This window comes from Procambarus clarkii, unplaced genomic scaffold (assembly GCF_040958095.1).
Source record: "Procambarus clarkii isolate CNS0578487 unplaced genomic scaffold, FALCON_Pclarkii_2.0 HiC_scaffold_1317, whole genome shotgun sequence".
Classification (NCBI taxonomy): Eukaryota; Metazoa; Arthropoda; class Malacostraca; order Decapoda; family Cambaridae; genus Procambarus; species Procambarus clarkii.
This window is the reverse complement of record NW_027190346.1, coordinates 25,797-35,814: the sequence shown is the minus strand read 5'-3', so window position 1 is coordinate 35,814 and position 10,018 is coordinate 25,797. Positions and strand designations below refer to the sequence as shown.

At 42.8% G+C, this 10,018-nt stretch overlaps 1 non-coding gene across 1 annotated transcript; it reads right to left on the bottom strand.

Moving 5' to 3' along the window:
- Window positions 1-1,623: 1,623 nt before the first annotated feature.
- Window positions 1,624-1,742, bottom strand: LOC138362150 (5S ribosomal RNA). Its single transcript, XR_011227447.1, has one exon. It is a non-coding gene; the product is annotated as a 5S ribosomal RNA (ribosomal RNA).
- Window positions 1,743-10,018: the final 8,276 nt, after the last annotated feature.

Genomic DNA, 10,018 nt, shown 5'->3' with positions numbered 1-10,018 from the left:
TCAAATTTATATTCAAACATTATATATGTTAAGGGCCTAGTTTTAGTGTTTATTTAAAAATGACAAACATCGAGTCGTTTTACCAGTCCTTTAGCGTTAACGGTGATGCATTTTAAAACTGAACAGAAATCACCTTTTCTGGATATATCAAATATCGAATCCGCTTAATGTGCCTACAATTCAATCATTCAAAAAATACATAATTTACGTCATGCCTTTTCATAGAACAGACAATAAGATTTGAGACAATAAGAACTTTAGTTTTATAACTAAAGTTGCACAATTATACCAACTCTATGGTGGCTGGGTGGTAAGGTGTGTGGCTGGTGTTTTGGAAGTCGCGAGTTCAAACGACCCAATGGGAGTACTTTTTTTTTTTTTATGCCATACAATCTTCCTAGTACTATTATGTAGGTTTGTGTGTGTGTGTTTTTATTCATTCTTTGGTTTTATAGATGACATACATATTGACTCCTTTTACCGGTCCTAATTAGGCTCTGGGGAAGGCAATGGTGGTGGTGGTGGTGCATTTAAAACTAAACCAAAAATCACCAGTTCTTGGACGCGTCAAATATCATATCCGCTTAATGTGTCTACAACCTAATTACTTAAAACTACACTATTTAATTCATTCATATCATGTGCATATTGGTCATTATGCTCATACAACCGACATAACAATTTATTTTCATTATTAGAATCATACATTTCATCAAGTAATACAGATACAAAGAGATTTTCTTCTGAGAAGACCGTTAGTATTGGCTGGCTGGCAGGCAGGGCAGGCAGGCATTTGAGGGTTATTATTTTTTCGCCTTGTTGATTGGGGAGGGTTGATGTGTTAGGGGGTTTTCGGTTAGGTGTGGTGGTGGTGATTGGTGGTGGTGGTGATTGGTGGTGATTGGTGGTGAGTAGTGGTGAGTAGTGGTGGTGGTGGTGGTGGTGGTGGTGGTGGTGGTAGTAGTAGGTGGGAGGGGGGGGGGGGGGGGGAAGGGGAATGATGGTCTGTGGATTCCTTCTCCGTACCCCTTACATATAAGCAAAAAACATGCCTTCCTGTGGGTATAGAAACATGAACACAAATTATATCAGTAACTGATATTGTAGCCTTTTAAACAGAAAAAGATTTGTACATACAAATACTTTTAAATTATCATTTATTTGTGGAAATGGCATTTACGTCATTAAATTGATACCTCAGCATCAAGTGTCCTGCAGTGGTCCAGTGGTAAAGTGTATATAAGTGGATGCGTATTCTTGGAGTTGCGAGTTCAAACCCGGATTAAGCTATATATATATATATGATATATATATATATATATATATATATAGATATATATCTATATATATATATATATATATATATATATATATATATATATATACAACATGTTTTGTTTTGGTTGTTTGTTTTTGTATAAAGCCTCACACACTATATTAAGCGAGTTTGTTTTAAACATGACCATACATATTAATTCATTTTACCAGGCCTTATTCCACACAACTCCGTGACTTTCCCGTGGAGCCAGCCAGCCAGCCAGCCAGCCAGCCAGCCAGCCAGCCAGCCAGCCCATTCAAAACAAAAACAAACGAAACAAAACAAAACAAAACAAAAAACATTATTGCCAACAGCATTTGGTGTTCCCAGGCGGTCACCCATCCAAGTACTAACCAAACCCAACGTTGCTTAACTTCGCTGATCGGAACGAGAGCGGTGTTCTCAACGTGGTATGGCCGTTGGCATGAGACTGCCTACACATTGTGGCTAATAACCAACTCTTTTTAGTCATCACGGCAGGATACGGACATTCTTGTGGTGTCTTAATGGTAATTGTATCCTAACATATTTTTGTCTCCTTGGCATGGATATTTAACATCGTTTATTCAGTCTTGGGTTTATGTTCTTTCGCCATTACGAACATTTTACATCTACACTACTTCCTCAAGCCTACCCTGCCAATTCTAATGAATTTGTGGATTTTCTTTTGTAATACATACATGTAGTGTGCTCATCTGCTCTTCAGTTTTTATGATATTTGTCTCATCTGTCCTGCTTTATGATACTTTTACAAAGAACATGAACAAATGCTTCTATTTTAGAGAAGATATGGGATCCCAGGTTTCGGAGCCGTCAAAACCAACCGTCGTGATTGGTGGACGAGTTGCCAGGTTTGCAGCTTCTGTACCGTGCCGGCACATAAATAGGTTCGGCTCAAGCGGCGGCAGCATCATTCCCCCGTGACTGTCTGAGCGTCTCTCATCACCTTGGTTATCTCATCATCATCATGGTTAGAAGCAAAGCCCTACCAAGAAGGCTGCGGCTGCTGCTGCTGTGGTGGCCACCACCAGGAAACCTCGCGTCCAGGTTGCTCCACCCGAAAACTAGTCAAATGGTTCTAGCCGCGGTCGCAGCACTCAAAGACCGTAAGGGCTCGTCTCTACAAGCAATCAAGAAGTAACGTTGTTGCCAACAACAAAGTCGAGGCTGCCAAGATCGCCATTTACATCCGAAGATTTCTCAAGAAAGCAGTGCTGACGGCATTCTTGTTCAGACCAAGGGAAGTGGAGCTAGTGGATCATTCAAGCTGGCAGTAGCGAGAAGAGGGCCGTTCTAACTCCCAAGAAAGCCACCACAACCAAGAAACCATCTACAGCAGCAAAGAAGGCCGTGGTAACTCCCAAGAAAGCCGCCACAAGCAACAAACCACCTACAGCCTTGAAAAAGAAGCAGCAGCAGCAGCTTGTTGTTGGGAACAAAAAGCCCAAAATAAAGAAGCTTTCAAAATCTCCCAAACCACCCAAGGCAAAGAAAGCTGTCAAGAAAAACAACAAAGGCAAAAATAAACGACGACATGCAAGCAGCATGAATACACATGACAATAAACATCCAGGCCTCCCCCTCAGTGGAGGGGCCTCATATGATTCCAAAAAGAGTTTAGTTTTGTAGACAAATATATCATTACTTTTGGGTAGATTTACTCTGTATATTATATATATATATCTATATATATATATATATATATATATATATAGATTATATATTATATAACACATACATGGGTGAGGTGATATGGTACCAAAGTTTTGGGTGAGGTGATTGACATTTACACAAGATAAAACACGAACCAATGGGAATAAAAACATAAGAATGGAAGTAACTGCAGAAGGCCTATTGGCCCATAACACAAGCACTTCCTCTTGATGCTTCTATATTGGTCGGAGTCTTGAAGCTATAATATATATATATATATATATATATATATATATATATATATATATATATATATATATATATATATATATATATATATATATATATATCTATATATATATATATATATATATATATATGCACACAAAACTAAATAGTCTTGTTAAGACAAATTGCCCCTATTAGAGGCAAGTTGACTAACAAGCCGAATGACTGCAATTGTTTTGAATTTGAGTTAAATCTAACATAGAAATGTAATCAAACCTAACCTAACCTATGCTAACCCAAGCTAAGCTAACCTAACCTAACCTAAGCTAACCCAAGCTAAGCTAAGCTAACCTAACCTAACCTAAGCTAAGCTAACCTAACCTAACCTAACCCAGCAATTCATGATCTTAATATAATACTGTTAATTGGATAAACCAATTTGGAAAGAAATGTTCGAAATAACAAAATTAACTGTGCTTGTTAGGAAAATTGGGCCTTGCATACTTGTCCCAATAGTGTGGTTCTCGCTTTTAGGTACGACATAAACGTATACCTAAGTTGAGAGAGAAAAAGATTCGCACTCAAACATGCATATCGATTGCCAGTCCTGAATTCTGGGTAGATATTCGTGTCCTCCCTTTTCATTTACCATCATTTGGATACTATCAAAAACAGCTCTGAGAAGGATAAAATGAATAAAACGGGTAGCTCACTCAGGTAAAAAGGAAGAGTTGGGAAAGATCTCTCTCTCTCTCTCTCTCTCCCTCACCCCCCCCCCCACCACCACCAATGATCCTGCTCTGCTAGTATATAACGGAACAAACCTTTCCCCCCCCCCCCCACCCCTCCCTCCCCAATCAGAGTCCCTTTAAGCATGCGAGGATAAAAAATAGATTTCATAAGACCCAATGTGCTAGCTGATATCAAAACAATTTATGTTATCGTCTATTAAGCCCTTCAGTAAAAAAGTATAGGGACCTAATTAGGTCCCGTTTTGAGGTGGTGGTGGGTGGAATCGATGGATTAGCCAAGCTCTTATCCGCCGAATCCGTAGAGGGTACGACCCTGGCGCTTCAGAGCGTACACCACGTCCATGGCAGTGACGGTCTTCCTCTTGGCGTGTTCCGTGTAGGTTACAGCATCACGGATGACGTTCTCGAGGAACACCTTCAGGACGCCACGGGTCTCTTCGTAGATGAGACCCGAAATACGCTTCACGCCGCCACGACGAGCTAAGCGACGAATAGCGGGCTTGGTGATGCCCTGGGATGTTGTCACGTAGCACCTTACGATGACGCTTGGCGCCACCCTTTCCGAGTCCCTTGCCTCCCTTGCCGCGTCCAGTCATGGTGTTGAAGTTGTGTGAATAATAAAATTTCGGCACGATTTCCCCAGACTATATCCCGTCAAGCGGACGTACTTGTAGCATGGCAACTCCTAACTCCTGCCTGTCCTTACTTTATGCTTGTACTCGAGCAGAAACACGGCTTTCTCACAACGCTTTCAAAACTGCAGTTGCCTACTCGTCTGTTTCACGTCTCTGTGAAATGACTTTTGCACAAATCCAAAAAATAGAGCAAAATCAGCGATAATAGTGTTTGAGGTGAGCTGCCTGTTGGCTGCAGCCAGAGGAAGGAGGGGAGGGGCAACGGGGTGACGTAGGTGAGTCGAGCAGCCAATGGCGCTCGAGCAAGCGCCTCGAGACGGCGTATATAAGCAAAAATTTTTCGGCGCCGGCCATCACAAACCACAGTTGTTCACCATGGCTCGCACCAAGCAGACTGCTCGCAAGTCCACGGGAGGCAAGGCTCCTCGTAAGCAGCTGGCCACCAAAGGCAGCACGCAAATCTGCTCCTGCCACAGGGGGCGTGAAGAAGCCTCACCGTTACAGGCCCGGAACGGTCGCCCTGCGTGAGATCCGTCGTTACCAGAAGAGCACAGAGTTGCTCATCAGGAAACTTCCCTTCCAGCGTCTGGTGCGCGAGATTGCCCAGGACTTCAAGACCGATCTTCGCTTCCAGTCGTCTGCCGTCATGGCTTTACAGGAGGAATCCGAGGCTTACCTGGTCGGTCTCTTCGAGGACACTAACCTCTGTGCCATCCACGCCAAGCGTGTCACCATCATGCCAAAGGACATTCAGCTTGCTCGCCGTATCCGTGGAGAGCGTGCATAAGCTAAAACGACCACCCTAGTATACACAAACTCGGCCCTTCTCAGGGCCAAAATATCCTTCTAAGGAGATTTCAGACATTCCTAGCATCAGTCATATGAATTAACCTTCATCTATACATATAATAAATAAATAAATACAATAATTTAGGTGGCATACATACACTGTACACGTGATATCAATAAATCAAGTCATTTGTAGTACAACCTGTCCTCTTACAAACAAAACGCCGTCGCTTTTCATTCTTATGCACTGCCAAGGATCCTCCCCCCCCCCCTCCAAAAAAAAAAAAAAAAAAATTGTCATACTGTACTAGAAATAAAAGCAGCTTGTATAAGTGACATACTGTCCTGTCCTGTTTTATTCTGTTTTTGGTCCTCTGGCTTAATCTGTTAAGTTAGGAGATGACATTTTAAATTAACCGTTTCTTGACATTTTCAAACCTTAAGAGGGTGGCCTGCATAGTAATCCTAATGTGGAACATAACAATGAATCTCTAATCTCTAGAAAAAAGATACCGAGTGTTTATATGTGTGTTGAGAGAGAGAGAGAGAGAGAGAGAGAGAGAGAGAGAGAGAGAGAGAGAGAGAGGAGAGAGAGAGAGAGAGAGAGAGAGAGAGAGAGAGAGAGAGAGAGAGAGAGAGAGAGAGAGAGAGGAGAGAGAGAGAGAGAGAGAGAGAGAGAGAGCGATGAGAGAGAGAGAGAGAGAGAGAGAGCGAGAGAGAGACATGCAGAGACAGAGACAGAGACAGACAGACAGACAGACAGAGACTGAGAGAGAGAAACACACACAGACAGTTTCATAAATATTCTCATTTTATAGCTATTTGCTTTCAGTGACAGAGGTTTTTGTTATAATAGTATTGGTGTCTAACACTCACAATCTCTTTAGAAATTAAAGTGTGGCTCCAATGGAGCCGAGTTTGTTGGTTTGAGGCCAAGCCACCACCACAGGGCAGTAAGTAAGCCGTTTACTTGGAGGAGGTGTACTTGGTGACGGCCTTAGTGCCCTCAGAGACGGCGTGCTTGGCCAGTTCTCCGGGCAACAGGAGCCTTACAGCCGTCTGGATCTCCCGACTGGTAATGGTGGAACGCTTGTTGTAGTGGGCCAGGCGAGAAGCCTCGGCGGCGATGCGCTCGAAGATGTCGTTCACGAACGAGTTCATGATCGACATGGCTTTGGAAGAGATACCAGTGTCGGGGTGGACCTGCTTCAGCACTTTGTAGATGTAGATGCTGTAGCTCTCCTTCCTCCTGCGCTTCTTTTTCTTATCGCCCTTGGCAATGGCCTTCTGGGCCTTTCCGGCCTTCTTGGCAGCCTTTCCAGATGCCTTGGGTGGCATGATGATGCTCGTGCTGGCTGGCGTTGCGATACAATAATGAACTTTTGCGCGAGTCGAGCTTTCCTTTTATATCCCGCTCGCGACTCAGCTCAGAGCGGGTCGCGTGGCGGAGCGCGCTGATTGGTCAGTGGCGGACTCCCTTGATCCTGAGCGGGGTATATAACACGAAGCTCGATCTGCGGGCCGGCATAAAACACCACAAACCCACAACAGCAGCAGCAATGTCAGGACGCGGCAAGGGAGGCAAAGTGAAGGGCAAGTCAAAGTCTCGCTCCAGCAGGGCCGGACTTCAGTTCCCCGTGGGCAGAATTCACCGTCTGCTGCGTAAAGGCAACTACGCCGAACGCGTCGGTGCTGGCGCTCCTGTCTACCTGGCAGCCGTCATGGAATACCTCGCTGCCGAAGTTCTGGAGCTCGCCGGTAACGCCGCACGTGACAACAAGAAGACCCGTATCATCCCACGTCACTTGCAGTTGGCCATCCGCAACGACGAAGAACTCAACAAACTTCTGTCTCTGGCGTAACCATTGCACAGGGAGGTGTTCTTCCAAACATTCAGGCAGTTCTTTTGCCAAAGAAGACAGAGAAGAAGTAAGCACTTCTGCCACCCACCACGACAAATACCATAACCAGGCTCCATCGGAGCCACACACACTTTAATAGAGAGAATTCAAGTAGACAATCAACTTCAAACATTAATAATAACATTTATATTGATTTCATTTGGAATGTGTACATAACAAACAAACAAAACAAAATTATAGGGGATATTCAGCATCACTTGGAATATTAACCAATCATATAAATCCAATATATATTTTATATTTTACTTTAAGCGAGGAATTCATATTCTATCAATTTTTAATCATACAAATGAACAAAAGCAATTCTTCACTAGACGTAATGAATGAATAAATGATCAAGGTTTTAATGTGTTTCATGAATAAATATATATATATATATATATATATATATATATTATATATATATATATATATATTATATATATATATATATATATATATATAATATAATAATATAATATATTATAATACTTGTGAACCAGAATATGTTTGAGCAGCAGCGATCGTGCCATTGGCCGAAGTGCAACAATTCAAATAATTTAAAGGGCCTGCTCGGGTATATAAGAGAGGGCTGGGAGACTGGGGCCGGTGGTGGGTGATGGGTGATTGAGTGATGGTGTGGTGTGGTGTGGTGTTGTTAAGAGTTGATTTACGGCCAGCCAGCCAGCTGCAGCCAAGGCAGGGCAGGGCAAGGCAAGGCAAGGCAAGGCAAGGCAAGGCAAGGCAAGGCAAGGCAAGGCAAGGCAAGGCAATAACAGGACAGGACAGGCAAGGCAAGGCAAGCAGGCGGGCGGGCAGGCGGGCGGGCGGGCGGGCAGCCAGCCAGCCAGCCAGCCAGCCAGCCAGGCAGGCAGGCAGGCAGGCAGGCAGGCAGGCAGGCAGGCTGGCAGGCAGGCAGGCAGGCAGGCAGGCAGGCAGGCAGGCAGGCAGGCAGGCAGCCAGCCAGCCAGCCAGCCAGCCAGCCAGCCAGCCAGGCAGGCAGGCAGGCAGCCAGCCAGCCAGCCAGCCAGCCAGCCAGCCAGCCAGCCAGCCAGCCAGCCAGCCAGCCAGCCAGCCAGCCAGCCACTCCCACTTTGTATTTATATGCATTCAATTTATATTCAAACATTATATATGTTAAGGGCCTAGTTTTAGTGTTTATTTTAAAAATGACAAACATCGAGTCGTTTTACCAGTCCTTTAGCGTTAACGGTGATGCATTTTAAAACTGAACAGAAATCACCTTTTCTGGATATATCAAATATCGAATCCGCTTAATGTGCCTACAATTCAATCATTCAAAAAATACATAATTTACATCATGCCTTTTCATAGAACAGACAATAAGATTTGAGACAATAAGAACTTTAGTTTTATAACTAAAGTTGCACAATTATACCAACTCTATGGTGGCTGGGTGGTAAGGTGTGTGGCTGGTGTTTTGGAAGTCGCGAGTTCAAACGACCCAATGGGAGTACTTTTTTTTTTTTTATGCCATACAATCTTCCTAGTACTATTATGTAGGTTTGTGTGTGTGTGTTTTTATTCATTCTTTGGTTTTATAGATGACATACATATTGACTCCTTTTACCGGTCCTTAATTAGGCTCTGGGGAAGCAATGGTGGTGGTGGTGGTGCATTTAAAACTAAACCAAAAATCACCAGTTCTGGACGCGTCAAATATCATATCCGCTTAATGTGTCTACAACCTAATTACTTAAAACTACACTATTTAATTCATTCATATCATGTGCATATTGGTCATTATGCTCATACAACCGACATAACAATTTATTTTCATTATTAGAATCATACATTTCATCAAGTAATACAGATACAAAGAGATTTTCTTTCTGAGAAGACCGTTAGTATTGGCTGGCTGGCAGGCAGGCAGGCAGGCATTTGAGGGTTATTATTTCGCCTGTTGATTGGGGGGAGGGTTGATGTGTTAGGGGGTTTTCGGTTAGGTGTGGTGGTGGTGATTGGTGGTGGTGGTGATTGGTGGTGATTGGTGGTGAGTAGTGGTGAGTAGTGGTGGTGGTGGTGGTGGTGGTGGTGGTGGTGGTAGTAGTAGGTGGGAGGGGGGGGGGGGGGGAAGGGGAATGATGGTCTGTGGATTCCTTCTCCGTACCCCTTACATATAAGCAAAAACATGCCTTCCTGTGGGTATAGAAACATTAACACAAATTATATCAGTAACTGATATTGTAGCCTTTTAAACAGAAAAGATTTGTACATACAAATACTTTTAAATTATCATTTATTTGTGGAAATGGCATTTACGTCATTAAATTGATACCTCAGCATCAAGTGTCCTGCAGTGGTCCAGTGGTAAAGTGTATATAAGTGATGCGTATTCTTGGAGTTGCGAGTTCAAACCCGGATTAAGCTATATATATATATATATATATATATATATATATATAGATATATATATATATATATATATATATATATATATATATATATATATATATATATATATATATATATATATATATATATATACAACATGTTTTGTTTTGGTTGTTTGTTTTTGTATAAAGCCTCACACACTATATTAAGCGAGTTTGTTTTAAACATGACATACATATTAATTCATTTTACCAGGCCTTATTCCACACAACTCCGTGAATTTCCCGTGGAGCAGCCAGCCAGCCAGCCAGCCAGCCAGCCAGCCAGCCAGCCAGCCATTCAAACAAAAACAAACGAAACAAAACAAAACAAAACAAAAAACATTAT